The 7,689-nt window shown below is 44.0% G+C and overlaps 1 pseudogene; it reads left to right on the top strand.

The window, feature by feature from the left end:
• The first annotated feature begins 3,498 nt into the window (after nt 1-3,498).
• The window catches only part of LOC109484173, a 23,602-nt pseudogene continuing 19,411 nt past the window's right edge, over nt 3,499-7,689 (top strand).

Below are 7,689 nucleotides of genomic sequence, written 5' to 3'. Positions count from 1 at the left end.
AGCCAGCTGGAAAGATACCGTATTGTGGCCGGTAAAATAGCCTCTACCAGGCTTCGGAAGCGGCTGGAAGAGTAGAAGTTGGCCAAATAGACAGATGTCAGGGGAGTTAGTCCGCTAAAGGTGTATTCAGGGGTGGCAAGTGTACTCCTTCAGCTGACCCTGGCATGTTATCTGTCTATTTGGCAAATTTTACTCTTTTCAGCCGCTACCGAACCCTGGTAGAGGCTATTTAAAACACCTCTAAGCCGGCGTATGGAATGGGTACCAGGCTAACATCATCATACCTGTTACTCAGAAGGGGGTCTCAGCAGACTCAGCTGTAAACATGGTCCTGTGTTATATATTATGCCGTAGGGCATAACCGCAGTATGGGCCTATGTCTGCCACATCCGTATTTTGTAAATGTTAAAGGCAATGAGGAACCTAAGTTCCTGTAACCACCTGATATACTTCTGTACTACCAAGGACGTTCTTGAAGCTCCTTGGTACTACCGATATGGTGACCTCAGAATGGTTATTCTTCTGAACGCTGGAGACATGAAAAAATTACCATCGCCGGTAGGAAAACTGGCACAGCCACCATGCAAAGTTTAGCCTGTGTCCAGGCGTCCAGGCTTAGGGAAATGGCTGGAAAGCTATAGTGCCTCTGAGAAAATAGACACAGATAACATGCCAGGGGAGTTGGTCCGCACAAGGGTACAGTTTGCCGCTCCCCTGGCATGTTATCTGTCTACTTGGCCAATTTCTCAGAAGTGCTTTCCAGCCACTTGCCGAGGCCTGGTAGAGGCTAACCAATTAGCAAAGTTGTCCACGTGCCATATTAACATCGAATGCGCCCGAAAAAAATTGGCTCACTACCAATGCTCTAGGATGTACGGTCCGCAGCAGACAATACCTGTAGATTCACCTCAGAACAATGCGCTCTGTGTCACTGACCGAACGTAACGCTGCATCATAACAAACGCATGTGTCCCACACCCACAGACTATATAATGTCAAATGTAACGTAAGTTCATGCTGTCATGTCAATGTCGGTGAGCCTACGATGGTCTGGCTACCTGCTTAGTATGATTTATTTCATTTCTCAAGCGCTTCGGCATCAGGAAAATGAAAATCGCCAATATTGATCAGCACGAGTTTCATTTCGCTATGGCCTTTGTGCAAAACCACCGCAGATGGCAAAAGACAACATGAACTTGGATAACACTTGTTTTTGTGTCCCGCGGCATTTGCAGTGTATGGGTGTGGGATAGGACACATAACCTTGTTATTTATTACGTGCGCCGTTCGGTCAGTGACAAAGAACGCATTCTTTTGAGGTGAGTCTACAGTACAGGTGATGTTGGTGGACCTAATCATGGCCACGCCAATTTCATTTGCCGGTTCTCGGAGCTATTAAAGAAATAATATGCTTACCTGGAAAAACATTAAAAAAAACAACAACAAAGCCTGAGGACCAGGTTTGAACCTTGGAGCACTCAGTTTATGGAATGAATTCAGTTATATTCAAGTTTTCCTTCTAGTCCTCTGCCTTTGCGATGTCTGCTTGCTATAGCTATAGATCCAGGGAAATAAATTGGCGCGGCCAAATCTCCATGTAGATGTTGTGGAACATCGTTATGTTTTCCTTGTGCCCTCACGGTTTTCTGTTAGCTTCTACTGCCAGGCTTATACTACCTTGATACTTGATACTTTATTCGGATATCCATTTTTTTTTGCACAAATTTTTGTGCAACTTATCTACAAATTTTTGTGCAACTTATCTTCTTGGATTCCAACAAACAAAACATTACACAAACTTCACAGTCATGTGAAAACGACATAATCTCGACATTGGACTACCAGGCTTCGGGAGGCGGTAGAAAGAGTAGAAATCGGCCAAAATAAAGAGATACTAGTACTAGCAACATACCAGGGGAGTTGGTCCGCTGGAGAATACAGTTTGCCGCACCCGATTTCTGTACTCTCTAAAGCTAGTGGACCAACTCTTTCCAGTCGCCTCCCGAAGCCTGGTGGAGGCTGGTTTTCTGTGTGAGAAGGACGACCTTGACATTCCTTAGTTGTTCAGCGCGCACGTATTTCACCAACGTCACTTGTTCATTGTGCACAATAGAACTTACGTAAGCTAGGAAAACACCAGAGGAGCTAGCACAGCTGAGGTATTAAATTCAGGAAGACACCGGCTTATGTTGGCCACCTCATTATGAATTACGTGAAATTTGATAGTTTATGTAGCACCGAATTATGGAATATTGAGAAAAAACGTGCCTAAGTGTTACAGAAAGGGTGTGCAGCCCCCTACCCACTCTAAAAAAAACGGCCAGACAGAAAACGTTCCGACTTGCTACCTGACATCTGCTTGGAGCGAGACATTCAGTGGAACGCAACTAGTGCGTATATTGGAGAGGAAATTTATTAACTGCTGACAAGTCAACTTGGCCCAAAAGATTGTCCCCACTTCCGGCGATGTTTTGTTTTTGTTTTTTCCCCGTTGCGAAGATATGTCATGTAAATGTCAGACGTTACTTGTATGTCTTAACCCACTTCCTGTCTTTAGTCACCTTGAGCAAGGGGATTACTAAGAAGCCGCTACTGCTACACCACTGCACCTCTGAACCGCCGGCTGCAGCTTTCAATTTTTGCAAAGTTCTTCATATTCATACCTATTCCTACGTTGCAAATGACAATTATCGCGTCCTTCACAGTCTTGAAGACGCTGAGCTCACCTTGTGTACGCGTCTTGACCGAGATTGAACCCCGCGCTTCAGGGGTGATTCACCGTAAGCGCAGGGTAGTCCACCGGAAGTGGGTACACAACGTTGCGCGGAACGCTGCTGTGTACATTCATGAATGACAGATCCCGGAACGCTTAGAGCTGCGGGCGTTGACTCACAGCGGAGGGAATCCTGGAAGCTAGCCGGGAATACTCAGACCTGCCCGGGCGGTTCGCTCAGCCAAAACAACACGTACGCTCGGTCAGGAGCGGACGCTTAGGAATAGAGGTCCGCAATCCCGACTTGGATTTTATATATTCCACCAATTTTCTTCACTCAATCTGGGCAGAATCAGCAAGGTAAGACGCTAGCTCGTAGCCCTGATCCTAAATTAATTTTAAGTGCTCTGTAGCAGCAATATGATTCTGACAGCAACTCATGTAAAGATATCATTACCTTCGCCAGGTTATGTTTCCGTAACGCTTGTATGTATGTTTGTATGTATGTATGTATGTATGTATGTATGTATGTGTATGTCAGTGTTAAGTTTAGCACGATAACTCAAGAAGCTATGGCTGTATTGCCATGAAACTTGGTAGGTGGGTCTGAGGTATTGACGAGACCTAGATTTTGGCCCTCCTGTCGGCTTGTTTTTATACATTACATGTGTGCAACATTTGGTTGCTAATCTCTTTCTACGTATATATATATATATATTCATCAATGAAAATTTCTCGGTTATGGGATGTGTCCGAGAAAGCAAAGACGGTTGTGGCGTTTACAACTTTTATTGTCATGGGTCATCTGGACTTGAACTTCCTTTCGAACCTTTTCTGAAGTATACTGATTCTTAAAGTGAACTAATTTCAGGGTTAAACGATGTAAACAAAAGTATCATTTTACGTACCCTTTCTAAGAAGAGAGAGAGAGAGTTATGTGCAAGAACGGTTTTTGACTCGGAAATCCGGACGACAAACTCGGAAGAGGAATTCCCGGGTACGAAACCAAGTGTCCGCTTTAATTTCGGGTCCCGCCCAACTATACGCGTTAACATTACGACAATCGATATCAGCCGACAGTACCCGATCAGTTTCAGCTGCAGTCTCGACGTAAAAGTCCCTATATCCTTGAGTTAGTTGGAATTAATGCGTTTTATATGGCACACACAAAGTATAAAAAACATAACCAAGTTTATCAATTACTTTATAGACTATCAACACACTTCCCTACCAGTTTTAATCTTTCGCTCACTCAAAATTCAAGTAACGCATTGAACCTTAAAGCGATTTTTATTCGTACGTATACATTCATTACGTAAAGCCAGTGATACAATTTCCCCTCGTGTATCAGGTTAGGTGTTTGTTTCGCAATGTAGTTTTGTTCTCTCAGTCGTTCCCCGAAGCCTCACAAACATCAATATCCGGCGAAAGCACTTGGCTGTTATTAAGTTTCCTTCGAAATCGCGCACCTGTGTGTTTACCTGTGAGTAATACGTCACACGTCGTGCGTAAGTGGTAACGTAATCGGAACGACCTCTGGTGACCGTCCCTCTAGAGCTTTCGACAAAAAAACACAGGCGTCAAGCCAAAAACAGCAAAATAGTATTTTCCACAATCACCAATTGTTCACGGTATGCAATCAGTTCTGTACAACCACAACAAAAATGATAATAGTAAACACATGGTGAAATGTTCTACAGGTCTGTTCGTCTGTGCGTAACGAAGTCTCGCGTGACTGCTCGAGAGTTAAGACTCCCCGAAGGGAAAATGCAGCCCAGATTTTTCAGCTATTTTGAGTCTCGCCAAGGCATCTAAAGCCTGGCGATTCTGTCTGAGAATGTTCAATACAACCCACAAGATCCACACACGTAGTTAAGATGCTTAGATCGTAAAATCTGGAGAGAGAAACTGAATAATTAGACTGACGCATCGAGGTGTAGCTTAGGTGTGTTCGTCTGCACAGCCCACCAAACGAAAAGTTCGGAGTTCAACTCTGAAACTTGGGTGGCACTTCTATGAAGACAGCGCCAACGCCTGATCGACTTCTCGGTAAGTCCCTCGAAAATATATTAGCTTTCATAGGAAGCCATGTCGTCCCTCATTGTAAATACATAAATCCTTACGGACAAGTACCGGTCGTTGAACCGGGAGAGCCGCCGTGTGTTTCTCGCGAAGCGGCGGCCGCTCTGCCGCTGGATTCCCGGGCCCTCCCGGGAACTACTCAACCGCAGCCCAGGGACTTCCTCCCCGATACAATCCGCTCAAAACTCCGGCGTTTTCCCACCGAATCGTCCCATAACTCGCTCCGGGCCGTAGGAAGGCTGGTGTGGACGGTGTGTGCGGCTGGGAGGGTCGGAGGTAAGTGTGCAGGTGCGCTGCGGCGCGGCCTATGGTAGGCCAGGTAAACGTGCGCCTTCCGAGTAGAAGGCACGTCGTCATCGCTTTTTCCTGGAACCGCCTGGCCCGATAAGTCCCGAGGATTCCTGCGGACCGATCCACTGCGCAACCTGCGGCGCACGGGGCCGCCCACATAACACACCAGCACGCGCTAATGCCGACACACGGACAGTTTCTCTCAAATTCGCCGTGGTTTGGGTTGTTTTGGGAAATGTTGGGGAGAAAAGACACTTGTTGAGCAGACCTTGACCGAGGCTGTCGCCATCTTGTGCGAGAATGTCTGTTCTGTCGTTCTATTCCCTCAGCGCCAGTTCCTGGATTCCCGACTTTCTGTTTCCACTTCGCTTTTCGCAAATTCGCCAGATTTCGACCGAAATTTGCTTCCACACGTGGTTGGAAGCCATTCTGCGGGGATTTTAGGCGTGAAATCACCTACTGTCTGGGTAATTTTGGGAAAGAAAAGGGGCGTCACAGGGGGTTGTTTACCCAAGTACTTTTTATGCTCACAGACGCCATTGTTGAATCGGGGCAGTCAGAGTGCCACAGGTGTGTGTATAGCCAGGTGGTCCAGGAAAACAGGTGTTCAACTCCCATACACCTGTATGATACAGCTGGAATATATTATCATGTATTCACGTGGAATTGACTTCTTGTGTAGGAACATATGGTAGTCAGGTTGGCATGTATTTTGCCTTGAATTTTTTCAGTCAAGAACTGAGGGCACTGTAGCGTTAACACCTGTACTGAAAATGTTACAACTTGATAAAATTGTGGTTAACTTGGGCAGTTTTGGTCAACTTGTTGTGATATTTTGAGTCTGTCTGACTGAAATTTGTTTACATGCAGGTGGCATACTGCTTCCCGAAACAATATCAAAATCATGCACAAGTAATCAGCCTACATACAGGAATTTCTACCTGCATTTTTTAGAAATAACTTTCTTAACTTCTAGTTTTCCAGTACTTAGAAATTATACATTGTATGAATAAACAAGTTTACTGACATTTAATAATTTCTGGCTACATACAAAAGAAAGGCTTTTCTACATGATGCAAGTCACTGGCCAGGTCAGTGACGTTTTACAAAGGGAGGTGCCAGGTATGTGATAATGAGCTACAACATGCCACTGGGCATATTTTACCTGGGATAGGTGTGTGCAGGTATTGTGCATTGACCTGAGGTGTGGCTTACTTGTGTGGGTTCTGTGTCACTGACTCACAGTAACAAAAGAAACAGAAAGCCCAACATTAGCATAAAAAGTTTCATCTGAGTTGGTTATTTTACATGTTGAAAAATTAAACTCAAATTCAAAAGGAATTTCGTCCAAATCTCTCGGTCTTCAACAGCTTTCTGGGTCAATAGTTGTCACACATGCAGAAAAATTGTGTAACGATTCAGTTTAATTCTTCATGAACATAAAAAAGCTGTTGACTTGCAGATTTTAATAGATTTTAAAAATCACAGTGACACACAAACACACATACAGAGCATACATACAATTACATACACACCATGCACACACAGACACACACACACGCCACACCACACACACATACACACACACACACACATACACATACACACACACATGTACACAAACACACTTCCCTGGTACCTTTTTTTATCCTGGTTCAGTTATTGGCTTTGTTTTGAGGGTTGCTGAATGTTGCACTTGTTTACGACTCTGAGTACTTACACATCCTGTTCAGAGAGTGTAATGTTAAACAATCTAGGGGCATGTACATGTATTAGCTGTATCAGACAGATTTTACCTGCACCACTCAGAATTCAGAAAGTATGGATCATGCTAAAAACTATTTAGAAACCTTTGCTGTTATTTCTTCCATACTTCATAGGTTTAGGTAAAGGTAATCAACATACACCTATAAAACCAGTACATGGACCAGTACAGGTGAAGATGAGAAATACCTACACAGCTCCAATTTTACCTGCACTAACCTGCTTGTGCAGGTAGGATTTCAAGCCCAGATGGCCAAGAACTACTAGTACGGTTCCACAAAAAACCTTCTGAACTGGTTGTAACTGGATCTTGTAACTCATTAACTAGTTGGTTAATCATTAACTTGTTTGGTGTAAGACCAGGTGGACAAGAGTCGTGACTAACTTTATTGATCAAAAAACACTCCCTCGTACTGTATGCATGTGACTGTTTAGTTTCTTCTTTGAAATGAACATCAGTTACCAGAAACTGGTCACACCTGTGTCTGTTTCCCTGTCCTCAATCTAAATACATTATACATTATACACCTGTGGTAAGCACGCCCACTAGCAGCGTTCTTTGTCAATGATCTAATTAACCCCATATCAGGAAAAGTTGATGAGATCATGACAATACTTTCCACTTACTTAACTCTTGTGCGTTCAACCAATGCCCTAGTGACAAAATTTTGAACCACAAAACTTTCCACACAGGATGTGGTAACATGTCTTCATTTGTTCACTTCCAAGAAGATGCCATTACTTAGTGGGAAAAAAAAAGATTATTCGAGATTGTTACTACTCCATCCTTCCGTATCTGTGCAGACCTTGAGACATGAACACACGTTAACCATATGAGG

This window comes from Branchiostoma belcheri, unplaced genomic scaffold (genome assembly GCF_001625305.1).
Source record: "Branchiostoma belcheri isolate BF01 breed outbred unplaced genomic scaffold, Haploidv18h27 scaffold69, whole genome shotgun sequence".
NCBI lineage: Eukaryota > Metazoa > Chordata > Leptocardii > Amphioxiformes > Branchiostomatidae > Branchiostoma > Branchiostoma belcheri.
This window is presented reverse-complemented; position numbering and strand designations above follow the sequence as displayed.